The sequence below is a fragment of the Neolamprologus brichardi genome, chromosome 9, assembly GCF_056152115.1.
Source record: "Neolamprologus brichardi isolate AB-2024 chromosome 9, ASM5615211v1, whole genome shotgun sequence".
In the NCBI taxonomy this organism is placed as follows: Eukaryota; Metazoa; Chordata; class Actinopteri; order Cichliformes; family Cichlidae; genus Neolamprologus; species Neolamprologus brichardi.
In genome coordinates, this window is record NC_142112.1 from 18,751,274 (window position 1) to 18,770,315 (window position 19,042).

General features: G+C 40.7%; 1 protein-coding gene across 3 annotated transcripts in view; it reads left to right on the forward strand.

The window, feature by feature from the left end:
- The first annotated feature begins 8,357 nt into the window (after positions 1–8,357).
- The window catches only part of ctnnd2a (catenin (cadherin-associated protein), delta 2a), a 253,658-nt gene continuing 242,973 nt past the window's right edge, over positions 8,358–19,042 (forward strand). For all 3 annotated transcript variants that reach the window (XM_087846074.1, XM_087846077.1, XM_087846075.1), the window contains exon 1: positions 8,358–8,746. The gene's annotated coding sequence lies outside the window, so the exon portion shown is untranslated. The remainder of the gene's footprint in view (positions 8,747–19,042) is intronic.

A 19,042-nucleotide genomic window follows, 5' to 3' on the forward strand; every position in this document is an offset into this window, starting at 1 on the left:
TCGAAATAGGAAAATGTACGCTGACGCCAAAGGTTGCTGTGACAGAGTGGAGGTAAAGAGTGCAGGATGCGTGCACGTTGTTTAGCTCATGCTGTGGGCAGGCTTTCATGTTTTCGTGAAACTGCTAAATATAGCTCCAAGCTGATGGACCTAATATTTAATCTGGCAAATCCGAGTAGTGCACGCTATCAGTAATTTGCTCTCCTCATTTCTTGCGTCTATGGCATATTAGTCATTACCTTCTGTCAAATGTCACACGTGTTCATCTTTAAACGTTTCCACTTTGTCCATTCATTCATTCATTCATGTACTATGAAAGCACTATGCAGAAAATGTTACTGAGAAGAATCTGCCATGTCACAAATGTTCCCAGAGGCTATGCACGTTGATTTTCATGGTCGACTACTTTTTAAATGTATCTATTAAAAGTATCTACAGTAGTTATGCTACCTACATAATTCTCAGTGTAGTCAATTACAAGTGAACTTTCTGGAACAAACATTTCCCTTTTTGCAAAAGTCAAAACTATATTTTCTTTTTTCCCATTTTTCTCTCTTTTTTAAACTTAATATGCTTTTAGAGCTTTCAAATGCACGTCCAGTCCATTATAACCTATATGGACATACCGCATAATGCATGAGAATAGATTGATTTTGCAAAAAGACAGAGAAGATAGGCATAGTATTGTCAAACAATTATTCTCCTACCCTTCAAGCCTGCATGGCCAAGAAGTAGAAGACTATAAATATGATCTGTGAAAAGCAGATATTAAAGGTACTGTTATGGATTTCCCCCAAAATATACTGTCAGGATTAAAGATTTGGTAAGGCCACGTGATACACAGCAGTTCTGAATAAGCTAAATAATAAAAAAACAAAAGCACATTTTGCCATACGCACCACAATATATAATCCACCTGAGATGCTTTGTTCCATTGTAAACAGGTGGGAGGGGGCAACAGCTGAGGCTCAAAATGGATTTACCACACAAAACAATTTTAACACAGAACTTGTTTAAACTCGTTGGGGGGTAGGCATTTTCCACTCTGTCTAAGATTAGATCTCTGCAATGATGATTTTTTTTATCTAATGCAGCCAGGTCAAAGGTTAACTCTGTAATATGTAGCATTTCAGGTCACACACCCAACTTATTCGGAATTGTTGCAAACAAATCTCTTTATATAACAAAACATGGCAAAAACTGTGGGGAAAAAACTACTTGCACAATCAATTCCCACAGTTTTGTTTTGTTTGTTACTTTAATCTCAGTCTGGTGAAATTTTATTGCTGCAACCTTAACCAATGCTCCACTTCCTAACCAGTTGGGTTTGGTTTGTTGAGGTTTTTTTTTTTTGAGGATAAATTGCAGAAACACTTAAAAGAAAAAAGACTGAATTTCTTGCAAACTCTTTCACTTGACTCTATTTTGACAGTGGCGCTGCCTGTTACCAGTAAGAGTTTATCTAGCCCCGGTAATAGTGTTTTTCTGGCTTTTTTTAAAGTAAACGAAAATATGTGTGGGTGCACGTGTCTGCTACAGTGGTGGAGTTGACACTAATTAAAGACATCCATCAGATTATGACAGTGTTGCCAGGCAGCAATGCATCGTGGGACCTCACCAGTGCATCCAAGACAGCAATCAAAGACGCTGATGATGTTCCGCAGCAAGATTCATCTTGTTTCTGTTGATTCACTGGCAAACTATGTGTGGGATAAACCGAGACACACAATGTCATATGTTTTTAAATCATTACGTTTTGCTCAATAAAGTTGTTTAAAGTCATCGCCCGCGGTCAGCTGCAAGTCGAAGCGTTTCATTTTACAAATCCTTCATTTACATTAAGGTTGCACATCAAACACTGCAGCAAGTGCATTAAAGACTTCGGGTGTTTGTTGTGGCTACAATGACGTTCTTACTGCTTGAGGAATGCAGTCAAGTATTTCACGCATGCTGGACAGGATTTATTTATTGTCCTTTTAGACACCTGCACCCAACTAGACCAAATCACTTCCTTCTTACGGGAAATTGTTTGCTGGTAAAATAGAAAAAAGCTAATTAAGCGTGATTCAGGCCTTCAAGGACCTCGGAGCAAGGATAAAACTGTCTTAGAAAAATGCAAAGGTGGCAGCTGTTGTGAGTAAATCATAGTGTGAGAATAAGAAAAGAGTTATATAAATGTTAAAGAAAATACTCCTCAGGATTAGCAAGTTTTAATTTTTTATTTTTTTTTCTTGCAATTAGATTTTCATGCTGATGTCTTAGAGTACAATGAAAAATATCAACCAGCGTAGTGGGGGAGTTTCAAAGTGTTGCACTCAAGGCCTTTGCAAAAAAGTGCATCAAATGCAAGATCTTGTTCTTACAATACTGCATGTGACTTAATGTGCTTAAAGTGTGCTGTTGAAAACTGCCTTGTAAAAAGGGGCAGGTTAGACACTAGAAGTAATTAATCACGTTCTTCTTAAAAAAATATTTCCACACCTGTCAGATCTGCGGGGAGATAGTGGCTTTTTCTCTGTGTTGTCGTTTACCTGATTTGGATCATCAAAGGTCCACGCCAGTGTTTTTGCTTGTTTTAGCTCACTTCACAGCATGCACTGTATGCTGACCTTGATAGATTTGCTTTATTGTACGATGTGCATATTTTTGGCATCACATCACTGAAGTAGAAAACGTCCGTGGGAAAGCTAAGGGAACACTGCGATCCTTTTGCTGTGGCCATGCCCAGATGAAAGAATGGATGTGTCACACACTGTCAGTCACCAAACAGAAACCAAGGTGGAGTAAGGAACGTTGCATTCTCCATGTTTAGGTAAATAAAATTTTCAATTTTTATTCAGCATTGTTAGCAAACATTAGGCTTAAGGTAACCTCTGAGTCTGGTAGTTAGATTGTTGCTTTATTATTTTCTTGTCAGATTTTGGTGATCATTTTGGATGTTTTTCCTCTTTAATTGTAACACATATTTTTAAAAATGCAACAAGGCTGCACGCTAATTGGACCTAATGCTTTTGCTGTCAAATAGCTGACTGTCTCTCATGAGGTGTACATGCGAATATTACGTGACCTGTTGCATGCAATCTTATCTACTCATTCTGTATCTATCCCCCTCTGACAACTATTGATGAATTGCTGTAGTTACTGCACCATTAAACAAATTTAATGGAAACATCAGAGTCATTTATTCCATTTTGCTCTTTCTTGCAGTCTCAGTCTCTTTTTGCATGCATACCCGCATGTACTGTGGCCAGTTTTCACAGTGAAAGACTGACATGAGGGTGTGACTTTCACACACATCCTGGAATACACGGTTGCTTAATATTCCTAAATGAAAACCGATTACTGACAGCATTTCTCGTAAAACTGTGTCGCAACACATTTTATGAATGAAAGTGCAGACAGACTATAGAGTTGTGATTTTTTTTTCTTTTTTAAAAAAAAGAAAAAGAAAAAAAAGAAGAGAGAATTAAAAACAGGAACTTGGTTTAACTTGTCTGAAAGACTCATCTTGTGGGGTTTTCTGTTACCGTATGCTACATTTTTACATCCTCGGTTTTAGGGAAGTTCTTTGATTATAGCACTCTCACTAACCGAGGCAACTCTTTGCTTCTTCAGCTCTCCAGCAAAACAGTAACAAGAAAAAACACGAGTTAGAGTTCTAGGGCCATTATTTTACAGATTACATGAAAGTGTGTAATGCATTTGTGTAGAGTTTATGTGTCACTTGTAAAGAGTGCAGAGAGTGCTAGAAATGTGTGACATGACAATGAACACGCATGTTAAAACTGGTTCCAGCTGCCTTCACATGGGTAATAAATTTAAATCATAATTAATAGAAAGTGTCTTACTTTTAGCTGCACATCAAACAGCTCGCTGTGCATGTATCAGGATTATTTAGGTTTATTGTAGCCCTATACATATAAACAAGGTTAAGGTAATATGTATGGAACTTTTTAGTATTTCATATTATATTCATTTTACAAAACTCAAATTATTATTATTATTATTATTGTTGTTGTTGTTATTTTATTAATTTTAAAAGATTATTCACAAATATTGCCGTGAATATTACTCAGAGTCTTTTGTTAGAAGTAAATAGAGACATGTTAGCATATTTCTTTCTTTTTTTTTCATTTTATTAATGCTCCCATCTACATTTTAGACATACAGATGGGAAATATGTCTCAGTTCTGATTCACCTCTCGGAGTCTCTTCCTTTCTCTCCTTTTTCTAGCCTCCTTTGTTTGTGTCTGTTATGATCAGTATTACTGTAGGTGGACTGCTACTGTTGCTACTTCTGGACTCGCCCTATGTTCTCAGCAGGCAGGCAAGAATTTTTGGCACGACATCCTGGGTTGTGGGAGGTGGCCACTTGTCCCCTGAAACCTCTGTCATAGTTTTCAGCAATACTGGACATCCTGCTTCTTGCTCAGTAGGAAGAGAAGAAAATAAAAGCCCTCCATGGGAAAACAGTGTACAGGTAACATGCAGAGGGTGCTAGTTGGATTCTGGTTAGCTGACCTGGTCCTGCCAGGCCTGCACTCGCTGAGGCCTGTAATATGGAGAGATCAGATGGATTGTCTGTCTATATTGCAGTTTTTCAAATATGTTATGAATAAGTTGTTATTGATATCGTTGTTGTCATAGCAAAAATACCAGAAAAACCACACACACCCAGACGCAAACTTGCAAACACACACACACACATAAACAACTTCAGCTTAACAGCACAGCTGCATCCACAGTGGTTTAGTCTGTAGTTTTGTCAACGTTCTCTTTTTTTTCTATGATTTATGTGCAGATTTGTTTCTCGTATGTAAATGATGCCACATGAGAATATTTCCTGATGATTGTGGTGGAGAGTCGATCCAAAATCCCTCACAGGTTTTCGGTTGTGTTCCAGACAAATCCGGTGACGTCACATCATTTTCATACTGGCAGTGGGAGCGTTTACATCCAAGAGAACACCCATCAGGATAAAAGCATGCCTCCAAACTGCATAGCAGAGTCACTGAATCACCAGGCTTTAGATTTTCCTTTTATTTGTCACCTATCATCAAACACTAGAGAGGGAGCAGCAAATGGGCTGAACAATACAATTAATGCTTGTGTACTACTTTAGACACGTCGCTGGCATCATCTCGGCCTGTTTACTTCCAACTTAAGTCTCGCCTCTAAATTTCTTCACTTTAGTCCCCTCATCCTGCTTTCATCACTTCTGCAGTGTGCTAAATACATGCTCCACCTCGGTCTTCAGGATCCCCTTCAGGTCCGTGTTCTTTCAGCTCAAGAGGCGGATGGGCAGGGACCAATCCGTGTCATCATCTTCTTAAGGAAGTCATTGCAGTTTTTTCGTAGCCAACTTCAAGAACGTGATGCCAAACTTGTCCTTCTCGTAACTCAGCACAGACTATGCGAGTTCTTTTCCAAGATCAGCAAGAAGAGGGCACGCTGTTTGGTTTTAGTTCCAATAAAGCTGTTTCCTTGTACCTCATAGTCCATTTGAATAAAACCTCTTTGTCTGTGAGCTTCCCGTGCATTAATAAAGTCAGACATTGTTCAAACACTGTGGGGGGGGGGGGGGGGTTTCTCTCCCAACAAATGCTGATGGGTTACTTTGGTCACATTTTTGACCGAATAAAAAACAATAATGAGCAATGACTGGCATTGGATACATGGTTTAAAATATGTGTGTTTGATGGTAACTGTGAGAGTCCACTGTAGGTGAAATGTATTTCAACACAGGGCAAATCAGCACTTCCTGCAACGAGTGGACTTTAACACACTTCACGGGCATGCCAGGGACATGACTGTACACTGTGGCATGCCACCCAAAAAAAAAAAAGAATTATGCAATGTTTTATGTAAAACATCTCTAGGGACACAACCGTGGTAAATATTTTGCATGTAATTGACAAACTACTTCTAAGCCTCTGTTAACAGAGCCAGCATGGCCTTTAAGCTGCAAACGTAATGCTTAAAGCAATGTCATTCCTTCAATCCACAGCTGGCCACTCAATCAGCCAATTTAATCCTCCAAAATATGAATCTGTTTAAATCTGCAACATTAACACGTGTCGTTATCTTTCACAAATCTATATCAGAAACGCAAACATTTATATAAATGGTTTTTAACTTATTTGGGTGACAAATAAGTTCACTGGCTCCACCTAGTGGTAAATCGTTAAACCTGCATTTCTGCGTTCCATTCGTGATCCTCTGGGAGCGGAAGTTAGAGGCAGATGACAAACTGAACTCACCCTATTCACCTTGTTTTTGTTTGTTTTTTTATATATATATTTTTTAACTTCTCCAGCTTCACCAAAATTGGTTTCTGGTCTTTAAACAGACTGGTAAGCAGCAGGCAGAGATATTCAGAAGAATAAAGGCAAATCTTTTGCAATATGTAAGAGATTTTAGTGTTTAGCGTTTAAATTCCATTTTGGCTTACAGCATGGGATGATAGTGCAACTTTGTTTTGCCCATATGTGCAAGATGAAGACAACAAATTCAAAACGATTCCATATGGCGTTAGAGCGCATAAAGAACACACAAAAAAGAAAAGCATGCGAACAGGCGTAGGAAGTATAATATTAAAACATTTTGTGCTAACTTGACAAAAGTGGAACACATATGCAGACCAGCAACTACAATAGAACGTTGATCTTTGCTTTTAATTAAACATAGACTTGACTGAAGTTCAACAAATAAAGTTGTTAAAAATATTAAAATGGATTGAAAACAACAGAACAGTTTCCAGTATTGAATTTCCCAACTCTGCCTGTTTATGATGACACCAGCTGCTGTCTGGGAGAAATGTGGCTGTCTGCAGTGACGAGAGAACACCAAGCTAATGAGAGGTGAGTCAGTGGCTGTGCTTGTTAATAATTTCAAAAAATCTTGCGCAGATGCTATTAACCCCCCCCCCCACACACACACACACATACTCACAGTAAGTAAACAAAAACAAAATAGGTATTTTGGATCAATAACCCGAGTCACTGTTTGGCCAAAATCCTTCACTTTGATTGACAATTAATTTAAAAAATAAAATAAAATAAAATAAAAGAGCACCTTACATGATGTCAAGCTTACCTGCATTTGTCATGGGGATGACTGAGCAATGTTGACTATTGCTCTGCCATCTGATTAAATTCAAATAAAAGAATTAAAGAAGTAAATGTGTCTGGTATTTGGTAGATAAGCTCTTATTTGTTGAGTTCAGTTCAATTTGTAACTGCTTATTTGTCTCCAGGGTAAAAGTACAAGACATTTAAAAAAATAATAATCACAGTAAATACATAATGATACTACTGCACTACAGATTGTCATTATATATAATGTTGTCTATTCTAAAGCCATTCAAAAGGCGAAAAACAGGCATTAAAGCCCCACAGCTCATTAGAGTGAGTTTTATATCTGCATTTTTATTTTTATCTCACCACCCAAACTGCATCCTGACCCAAACATTAAAGTCATTAAACTAATGTGGGTAGTTTAATTTCTTTGCACTTCTTCTGAAAAAAAGGAACTTATGCCACAACTGTTGTTGAAGAAAAAATAGTATTTAATATAAAATATTACAAACTGGAGAGTTACGATACTGCCACACATTAAACGTATGCGATCTGAAATAAACTTATCATATGGAAATAAATGCAAAAGCCTTTACTTATGAATAGTGATGTGGTGGTATACATCTATTAATACAGTTTTGACATTTCAACACTGAAAAAGAAATTAGGATCACGCCGGCTAATTAGAGCTATTTCTCACAACTGACTTCTTAAACAGACAGAGAAAAAAAAATCAAAAGAATGAAAGGAAGAAGGTGGAAGTTAATTAGAAGCCAGATAAAGAACGAAGATGAAATAAAAGGTTCAGTCCTCATCTCAGTCAATCCAGGACAATTAACTCATGATACAACCACACATCTGAGAAATACTCAGTTTTTTTCTGGCGTTGGGAAACTTATACGACGCAACAGAAGGAAAGGAAAAGGGGACGCGAGGTGATCATCATCATAACCCCCAAAGGGACTTGGTTGCCATGGAGCGTGTGTGTGCAGCAGCAGTGGGATTAAGGGTCTCATTTAGATTTTGGGTTGCTTTAGGATAAGAGTTAGTTTTGGGCATACATATGATCGGAGATGGTGGGACACAAGACACGAGGGAATAAAGGGCGTTTTATGGAGGAGGTTTCAACTGAATGGTACACACAAGAGATGATTTTTAACACGAGATTTCGATTCCCAACACCTTCCTACCACACGTCAACCTGAAGATGGCGCTCTATATCTGTCTATTGACACAGAACTGCACGTGCGCGCGCATGTGCGAGTGAGCGCGAGACCGAGACGGAGGGCTGCTGTCTGCCTCCTCTCCTCTCCGGTGGTGTTGCCTCCCTGTCGCTGCAGTGCATTGCTGCTCGCTCGCCCTCTCTCTCTCTCTCTCTCTCTCTCTCTCTCTTCCTTCCTCGCTTTTGTACCTCGCCTCTTCCTCCTTCTCACCCGTCTCTTCCACATCCCTCTCATCCTCCTCCCTGTGGATGCCTCAGCCTTGCACCCCCGCCCCAGCATCCCGGCAAATGGTTGTTCCATCCCCGGCAACTCTGGACGCAGGACGCAGCGAAAAGGCTCACAGCTCCGTTCTGATTTGAGCACACTGCGGATTGACTTGAAAGAGGGGCGGACCAGGGACAGTAGGGAAACGAGGAGACGCCTGACAGTGGCCAGGATCTCATTTCGGTAAGTCATCGCGTTATTTTCCCCTTTACAGTATCGGGCAGAGAGGTGGAAGCTGTCGGGTCCACAGACGCCCGTGCTTTCTGGTCCTTCATTTTAGTACGACTTGCATTTTGGAGGAATGCGCAGGGGATGTGAAGATGACTTTTGGTTTCCTTTGTGTATGCTTTTATGAAACTGGTTGACTGGGTTAAATATGATGTCCTGCTTTTAACAGCGAGCTTACTGTGAAGCTCATCGCAGGAACAAGACTCCTGCTGTGCAGAGATCACCCAACACATAACAGATATTTGGCACCAGCTGGCTGCTGACCTAAATTCACCACTGGTTGTGCGTAAAAGTACTCCAAAGGTGCAAAAAGGCACCGTGTCAACAAAAGAGATAGAGGTGCTCTTCATTTGCTAGACTGCTGAAAGTCAAAACCAGAAATAAAGTTTTCATATTCTTCATGCTGTCTGGACTTTACTGCGTTTTACTTCTAAATCAATCGACTTTCCCCCCCTCTTTTTTGGAACTCCCTTTTTTCTGTAAGTTTCTGGCTCACCAGAGGTAATAAAAAGATAAGAGTATGGGTGAGACTATATACCTTTTCCACAGCCATACTTGTGCTTTGGTCAATAGACATTTGCAGGAGGGGGATTGGGCGCTGGCAGTTTGTCAAGGGCATACAATATATCAAGCAGATGATGTGGAGGAGAGCAGGAGGAGGGCTGGGCTGCTGGTAGGCATGCTGTGGGTGCATGTTCAGGCTGCTACATGTCAACTCTTGGGCAGGTGCATGATGGACAACTAACATAAGGATGTACAAGGATTGAAAAGGTGCTAGTATTTGCTCTGTCACATCAAAGCCCCTGTTGCTGCAAAAGTACAAAAAAAAAAAGAAACAAAAAAACTTTTGAGATCTGCAGGTTTAGGCAGCTTCCTCTGTGGCCAGGTAAGCAGCCTTGTGACAATTCAGTCTCCTCTAATTCCCCTCAAACTGACTGAAGAATAAAGGGATATATTTTTTCCTCACACACGCCCTACATGGATGGCAGCCTCAATCTGTTTCAGCCAGCACTTTATCCACTTTTCCAGTACTTTAAGAAATGACATTTCTCTTTCTCTTGCCCATGAGCTGCACATCCTCAGGAAGTAGATTTTTTTAAACGTATTTATTTATTTTTACTGTTGAAGGATAAGAAGCATTAGAAACGATCTATCACTGTGGGAACTCTCTCAACAGTTCCTGCGCAATCTCCATCCTTCACATACACACAGATACTGACACATGCTCCATCCCCTCTAAGTTTTCTAAAGATTAGCTTCTTTTATGTCCAGTGAATGTCTCCAGTGGCCATGAAAAGCCTCGTCCTTCATCGCGGACACAGATTAGGCTAATTCACACAGCAGCACAGGCCTAATGCCTAATCACTATGCTGCGCTGGCAGAACAGAACAGTCTTTATACTGTGGTCGCCCAGAGAGGGAGGGAAAGACAGCGAAAGAGAAAGAGAGGAAAGGGGGGAAGCTAGCCGCCGGTGCCTATTGATCGGACGGAAGGGCTTCTGTCTGGCAGGCGTCCACAGGATGAAGTGCTGACGACAGTCCAACAAGCTGCCGCGATGAGCTGGCCTTATACGTAGTGCTGATGTGAATGGAAGAGTTTGAATTATAGTTATGCTCTCTTTAGCAGAGCTGGGTCGGGGAAGATTGGAAAATAGTGTATGTGTTAAGAGTTAGATTTTTTTTTTATCATCAGAAAGTGCAAGTTGGTTGTGCAAAGCAGTGATAATGCAACAGATAAACAGGTGAACAGGTGAACAAGTGCCATATTGAGACTTTCAGACTTGGGCATTCACTAAGCACAGCAAACAGGCTATTGTAAACCACATCAGGTATGTTTTCTTTCCCCACATGGTGTGCTCGAGGCCAATTCTGTGCACATGAAATGAGTGAAGACCAGGATCAAGAGAAGCAGAAAGGAACTCTCAGCGACATGTGCTTTGATATTTGACCAAGTGTGTCAAGTCTAACAGGACGCGATATAACGAGTGTTGTCTGTTGACTTTGCAATGTAAAATCTTGGTGTCAGCATTAAAATGTTGCTTTCTATTCTTACTTTAAAATGAATATTGAGACAGAGGTGTCTGAGTAGGATGACACTTTCCATCTTTTTTCCTTCACCTGCTTCAGAACCTTTCATAATTCATGTGACTCGGGCAGCGAGACAGCGTACTGAGCTCAGACACTGTCTGACACCAGTAGTACCTACAGCACCTGTCAACTCACAAGAAAATGAATCTGTAAGAGGTCCAGGGGTTCTGTTCTACACTTAAATCTGACCTTTGACCTCCATATTAAAGTAGGCAAGATGAAAAAGCTTTTTCCTCACAGTAGTAGACAGTGCTTGTCTCCTCAACGGGGAACTGCTTACATACATGACTGAAAGTGAGATTAAATGCTTGTTACTGAATAAATATAGCTTCATACTAAAGGTGATCCCTCTTTGAGGTGTAACAAAAGCCCCGAGGCTGAATGGCAGCTGTGTTGTGTGTGTGGTTTACACCTATACATTCTGCAAAAAAAGAAAAGAAAAGCAAAAGACAGATAAATATGGAACATGAAGGAAAAACATGCAATATTTGCTGTACATTTTTCCTTTTCCTCCATACGTCCCCTTAAATTCAGAACCTTTCAGGCCTCAGGCAGTTAGCTGACAGTTGATATACACTTGGCATCGATTCATTTGCATATTTATGGGAATAGGGTCGGTGCTAATTGGCAGCCACACTGTGCTCATCGATCAGATAACTTGATGCTCGTGTTGGCGACTTGATGCTTATGAGCTCGTTTGATAACATAAAAAACACCGATGGGCCTCCGCTAATGGACAATTTTACTGTGTCGCCATTACAGTGGGATTGTTACAAGATCACATACATGTTCCGCACCATTAAACTTTCACTCCTCTTTAAAACATAACTCTTCTTTCCCTCAAGGGTGCAATGCTGTGCACCCAACATGGCTTTCTGATGGATGTTCTAGAAATTATACTTTGCAGTTAAGTTTATACATTTAAGTCAGTCATAAAGTAGCCTTTTTTTTCATCATCAATCAGCGGGACATTGGCAGCTTGCCCCATCAGGAATAGGATCACCTTTGCCTGTAATGCTGTGTTATTGAGCTGGTCAGTTAGTTGTTTCTTGTTTTTTTTAAACACAAAGTGTAGACTTGGAAGTTTATTTCTAAAGATGGAATATTTCTAAAGGAAGCAGTTAAATAATACAATTAATGTATTAATGCACCTTTAATCTTAGGCTGCAACCGATTGAGTACAACAAAAGCAAACAAGAGGCGAATCGTGTTTATATGTAGGTGTGCACGGTGTGGTTTATTTTTTAGGCGAGACCTTTTTTTTTTCCAACTAAAAGGTCTGACTTCAAGACCTTGTTCTTCTTACTTCGGGTGTCCTTGACAAGGACACAGAGGACACAGAATACCTCACAGCTCGAAGGACGTCAGTTTGTCACTGAGGCTTTGGCCTTTTCATAAAGAAAGGAAGGTACTGACAGTATTTTCTGTTGAAAACAAAGCAACTATTAAACACTGGAAATCAATAGTTACCCAGGGAATAGCACTTTTTGAGATAGTATTGCCAGACTCTGATGGTGTGACGCGGCCTCCTTTTTTTTCCACGCCTGCCTGCACGGTTAGTGTATCCTCACCATCTGCTGACCTTCGCATTAAAGCTGGAAAAAGATGGAGAAAATTTGCAGTTTGGAGGTGAGTGGACTGGACAGTGTCATTAAGCCGCTACAGCTTCGGCTGGACCGAGTAACTGGCATAATCTGCCCGTTTCAACCCGCTCATAGCTACTTTGCATTTCTCTGACTCCATATGGAAAAGTTTCATTTTGACAAATAAGGTGAATGTGGGGTGGGGTAGGGGCTTCTCCCCGTTTTGGGAGATGGTTGTTGAGACTAGAGAATTAGCTACGAAAGCTGGGCCAAGCTCATGCAGCAGATAGGCATGGAGGCTTCTTAAGTGCCCTTGACTATTTTGTTTTCCTCTTTCACACACTTCTCTTTTTGCTGTAAAAGAAGAGGAAAAAAAACCGTGTCCAATTTTAACAATGCCTCGGATTTATGGCTCGATTTCCACTGATGCCACATATAGTAAAAATATATGGCCTCATAGTGCAGGTAGGTGGTAAAAGGTAAAATCATTCACCGATTGCTGTGTATTGTACACGGTGGTGATTAATGAGAGCGGGACTTTCAGAAGCGCAGCAGGAAGGAGACAGGGAGGGAGAGAGAAGATAGTGATATGTCAGTGTTGGAATGAGTCCAGGAAGCCAGCAATATGTGTGAGGGAGACAGACAGAGAGAGGGGGGGGTGGGTATGGATACCTGCTAGTGTGTCTCTGCCGCTGACTCGCCTCCCATCTTCTAATGAGCCCGCTGCATATGGGACTCCCTCTGTCAGCCCACTGCCCTCCTTCTTCCCCTCAACTCCATTATCCTCCCTCTTTTCCTTTACTCTTTACTATGAGAAAACAAAAGAGTAGCAAAGAAATTAAATTAAGAAGTCAAAAAGGCAAAGGGAAGATAAAAGAAATGGGTGATGTGACAAGAAAAAAGCACAAAGACGTGGGGGGTCAAGCATGCAGGTTAGGGAAGAGGGAAGTGGCAAAAAGATAAAGAGATAAAAAAAAAAAAGATAGGTGAGGTAGGTGAAAAGATGACGTGGTGGAAAAAAATTGAGAGCTGGTGGCATAGCTTGAAGAGCGAAAGAGGATTATAAGCGCTGAGACGAGGAAGAAGCAGGGAAGCTGAGACCGGGAATCATCAAATGTAAGAAGTGACAGAATAGTGTGAAGCAAAAAATGCCCAGCAGAATGACAGGATGACAAGGAAAGCCACACGACGGCACCGTGCTGTACTTCTTAGTGTCAAAAATGAAAATGCTGCATATTAAAACCTAACGATGTGTGTTTAGCGCGGGCCCTACAGTGAGCCGTATGTCAGCGGTTATCTTGCTGTGACATCGTGTTTGTGCCTACCACACTTTACTGTGCTAGGCTGAATAATTAATTGGCTCAGCTAGCCAGGTCTGCCAGAGGTAATTGAGCATCAAAGAGAAGCTGGAGCCCAGATCATCCTGATTTCCCTGGGCCAAAATGAAGCCCGGAGCTGGCTTGTGCATGTATGACAAGTGTGTCAGCGTGTGTGATTGTGACCTTTATTACATGTATGGGGGTTTGTCATTAGGATTAATATTTGTTCAGAGGGTGGAGAGTGTATGCCTCATTGTTGCTGCGTGTCCTTGGGTGCATATGTGTGTGTTGTTGTTGTTTTGTTCGGCTCCTTGACATTCTTTTAATGAGGTTGCCTGCATTACAGTTTCACCACCTGCCTGGTCCTTTCTGCTGGCTTGTTATTGACTAAAACACTGAATTGTAGCTTTGTTCCTGGAGAGACCTGCACTTTGAACCTGTGGGTAAAATCATGGTGTGAAATTAGGATGAGAGACATATATTGGTCTGATATCAAGAGATGCACTTTGCAACAAGTGCGGCAGTTAAGAGCATATGTGGTGCCTCACTGGAGAGAAAAAGACTTAGGATAATGACATGTTGCGTGGCAGGAAGCAGGGAGGTGTATTGTTGTTGGCTTCATCTATAGTTTCTCTGCACAGCAACATACTATTATCTTTCTTGCTTGTCAAGTGGGAAATAACATGTTTGATGGGATATGAACACCTGTGCCTGAATGCAAGAGTTAGGTGTGTGTGTGTGTGTGTTTTCTCCTCTGTTCCTTTAACCTTCATCTCATGAAATTCATTTTAAGCAACATTTAAGCAAATGTTGGTTGTGAATGTCAAGGACTAGCAATCACCTGGTTTCTAAATTAGTCTATGGAAAGTTAAGCAAATTGTGAAATTGTCTGTGTATGTGCAGCAAACAGCAAACTATTATCTGAATAGAAACACATCAACATAAAACAATATTGGATTAAAAGACAATACTTTACTGCTTTAATTTGATTTATTATTTGTTTCCGGGATGAAACTTTCTTTAATTTCCTTCATTTGGGATTGGTAGATTTATAGGTTAGCAAAAGATATTGGAAACATAGTAAACTCAAATTTAGAGTCAGTCAATTTTTCAGTTATTTAATGGAAAAAAAAATTATATTGTGAATATTGAATCTAGTGACTGAGATGAACATTGCCAGTCATCGTAATTGGATTTAATGTATGTGGCTACAGATGGCATATTCATATGCAAAATCACAATTTGCCTCTGATAAACAGTTTGATTACATTCTCATAGTGTATGAGGGTTTAACTACCTGAGTCCAGCAGTGTTAGATCCACTTAAAAGAAAGTACCTAACGCCGGCTGACAGGAGCTAACAGCGGCAAAAACAGCAGTGCTTATCTACAGAAAGTTGCAGGATATCCTCAACAACTGACCTCAGTCTCACTGTCATCTTACAGAAGTAAGCTTCACTGAGTCATTGAATAACATCAGAATCCTTTCACAAAGTCCAACAGGCTCCTTCATAATAAAAAGTCCTGGACACATATTGATAGCTGAGGTAAACAGCAGTCTGACAGCCTATACTCACTACAGATGAACGGCAGCCAGAATTCTGTCCTGTAGCAGCCACTGTATTTAGGATTATGCACTTAAATTGGGAGGGATAAGAAAAAAAGAGGTTGACTGCAGTCTGCTGACATCTAGTGGTGAGATATTCCACACTGTAACTTTAAGGCACTCTCAATGGCATACACATCTGGCTGGCCTGCAGAAGATTTACAAGTACAGAGAGGATCGCAGGGCAGATGAGGGAAGGTAAGTAAGTTCTTTCAAAACATCAAAGGTTCATGTTGTTGCTTATTGTCAGGGTTTCATATTTACTGTAGTTATGGGAACTTACGTCACAATCAGTTTGCACTTCACTTTCATTTTTTCATGGCAGCTGCTTGTCAAATACAGCGTAAAAAAAGTCTGTTTCTCACAGTTGTGTGCTCTTCAGTAGTTTTACTATAAACACAACACTGACACTCTAACAGCAGTGCAGATGTTTGAGAAATCAAGCGTTAAGTATTTTATATTGATTTTCTAGAATCATTAGCAAGGCAGAAAAAGCGTTACTGAAGTATGCAAGAATAATATTTGATATTAATTTAAATGCACTTTTCTTTATTTCACAGCTGTCCTACATCTGTATAACAGCTGCAACTGTAACATCATATTTAACTGTGTAATAAACTAGATACTGTCCATTCCAAAAAACATATCGATTTTTCTTACTTTCTCGTCTTGAGTAATCCTGATGCCACACACACACACACACACACACACACACACACACACACACACACACACACACACACACACACACACACACACACACACACACACACAGTGGTGTTTCTTAAAAGCTTGAGGGCGGCCAAGTGGTATAAATGCCATGCCTGATGCCTGTGGTGGGATCAGCAGTCAACCCATCAGCAGCCTATACTGATCCTTATCAGCTCTGCATTGCTGTGGCTACTTCCATCCGTCCGTCAAGCACTTTCTTACATCTGTAGAAAGGGATGTGATGGAAATGACAGGAAAGACAGAGACATAAGGAGATAGTAATCAGAAAAATATGACCCCTTTATAGATTGGGACTTCTCAGTTTATTGCTATGGTGTGCAGGGCTTATGTGTGTGTGTGCATTTGTGTCCCCTTGGATCAATGGAGAGAAAAGAAGGAGAGTGAAAGGAGGAGGCTGACATTAAGAAGAAAGAAGGTTAGAGGTACAAAAATGGCCAGTGACATCATCAGCAGAGGCAGCAGCCACCTGCACAACGCAGACCACATAGCATGATTTGTAAAGAAGATGGAGGATTTAGCTGTGAGCATTTCTAAGAGTAGAACAGCAGCTGAAATAATGTTTTGACCATGGGGCGTTTTATTAGGTTGTTTATTGATGTGTGTTGACACTGGAGAGCTACATCCACAGTCGAGCCCTAGCCCCTGCTGTCCACATTATTCGATTTCATTTCACAGTCCCAGAGCTAACAAAGGCAGGTTTTCTGTCTAGCTACACATTGTACTTGTTCCAAGTAAGCTGCATGTGCTCTATCCTGATATTCAGCATTTTTATTTATGCCCAGTTCCTCTTGGGGGCATCCTTTGTTATACAGTATCCCTGTCAACAAAATGTTCTCTTTTAAATTAACAGTATACAGAGTGGCTAGGTATGTTGGGTGTTTTTCGATTAAAACACAAGTGAATCTCTCGTTGCCTGCAAAGGGCACGTCGATGAAGACGGAGGTGCATGTCTTCCTGTGCTGCTGGACGTGGTCTGTAAGCCACACTTTTACAGAGGAGATTTTCTTAATCAAGTTTTTAAGTAAGCAGGAGCTGGAGTTTTCCAAGCTGGATAATGGGATAAAGATTGATTGATTGAACTCCAAACATCTTCTGCAAAAATGTGCAGAGCATCAGTGCAAAAGTGCTGAAAAAAATGTCCCAAATTATCAGTTTTACTTCTAAATTAAGCAATTATGAGCTGGGTGCATAATTATTATTAATTATTATGTCAGTTTAATCATTTAAATTTTTTTGATTAAAGAGTTATGTTCTCACGCGCCTTAATTTGCCCCTTCCGTCTCCAAAGGATGAGGAACACGCCTTCTCCGAACGTTTGTTAAACAACACACTGGCTCACTCCTTGGTGGCTGCTTATCGGGGCCTGGAGCCAGGGGCTCGCTTGGGCCACTTCGGGGGTGGGGTGCCCTCGGCCTGGGGCTCGGTCACTCTGGCGCAGCTGGCTGCCGGCGGAGCTCACGGGCACGTCACTGCAACCCCCCCTGGCTTCTGCTCCGCGGCTGCTGAGTGACCCCTCATCTGGGACTCTCCTCAGCTCTTTCTGGGACAGTGGCGCGGCTGCCCCTCTGTTGGTCTTCCTTGGTCTCTTGTGTTCTGGGGGCCTCTGGATGTCTGGAGTCTTGATCTCCTCCATACCTGCTTCATGCCCTGGAGGACAGGGCTGCGGCTCTCCACACCCTCTAGCAGATCATTACATGAAGGAACCTTTTAAAAACAAACGCGTTCATGCTCACAGGTGTACACACGGGTGCTCACACACACAAACAACACCCTTTTTGGCTCCTACCTCAAAGCACACTGTGCGCTGTCGATCTTACGTGCTGCACAATAATGTTTAATATTTAGTATTTACTGTTATATTCCCATATATCATCGTGATGTTGTTTATTGTATTGCTCTCGTTTTCTTCTGCTTGTTTTCTTTTTTTTTTCTCAACAGGTGATCCAGGTGATTGATATATGTATTTTTTTTGTGTCTGCTTATTTAGTTGGTTTTTGTTTTTTTGCCCTTTATCCCCGTCCCTCTTCTCCGCTGGTTTTTCCCCCTCTTCCTTTCTCCCTTTTCTTTTCCTCATTCAAGTCTGTCCCATATCTAGCAAGTGAAAATAAAATAAAACAAAATGAAATAAAATAAACAATAAAAGGTGAATCAAATAGACCATTACTGCAAGGCTGGGATGGTCAATTTGGTAAAGTAAGTCCGTTGGGCATCTTTCCTCGCCTTTAGACAATAATTCTGATGGCAAAAGAACCAAAAAAACTCAAAACACACTGTTCTATTAGCAACCAAAGTATGTACATGCAGCTCAGTCCAAGATGAAAATAAATGAAAGGCAGTTCAAAGCCAAATTGTTCAGGAGATAATGGTGATTTCACAGTGTTATTTTGTGGAAAGCAGTTACAGATTTAAAGCAAAATATAAATATATAAGAAGAAGAATTAGAGGGTGTAACTTAGAACATTTAGGAATTCACACCTTACTATTAATTACATGATTTGAAGGGGTAAACTTACTATTATAATAGCGTTAATAGTTTCTTTAATTTCCAGTGGAGCCAGCTAAAACTTCCTTAGAAAAAACTGGAGAATGATATTCATAGGCTGACTGGAGGCTCGTACTTCCTGACCGCACTCAGATTCACTCTGAAATCTTGTTTTTGGTTTTCTTTAAAATGTATAGAGAAGAAACCAAAAACCACAGCAAGGGGAAAGTTGTTGTTGCGCATTTGGCATCAAATTGCTTTATAAATAGCGTTTGTCGTTACTTCTTTATTCTCTCTGATGTCTCCTGTACTGTGCAGATCGCAGCTATGACCGGGCTCTGGAAATGCAAGTGCACATTAATTTCACTCATCTGTCTTCTGTGGGTTGCATCTGCGATGTATAATTCATCAAGTAACTCTCTGGTGATATCCGCATATAAATTA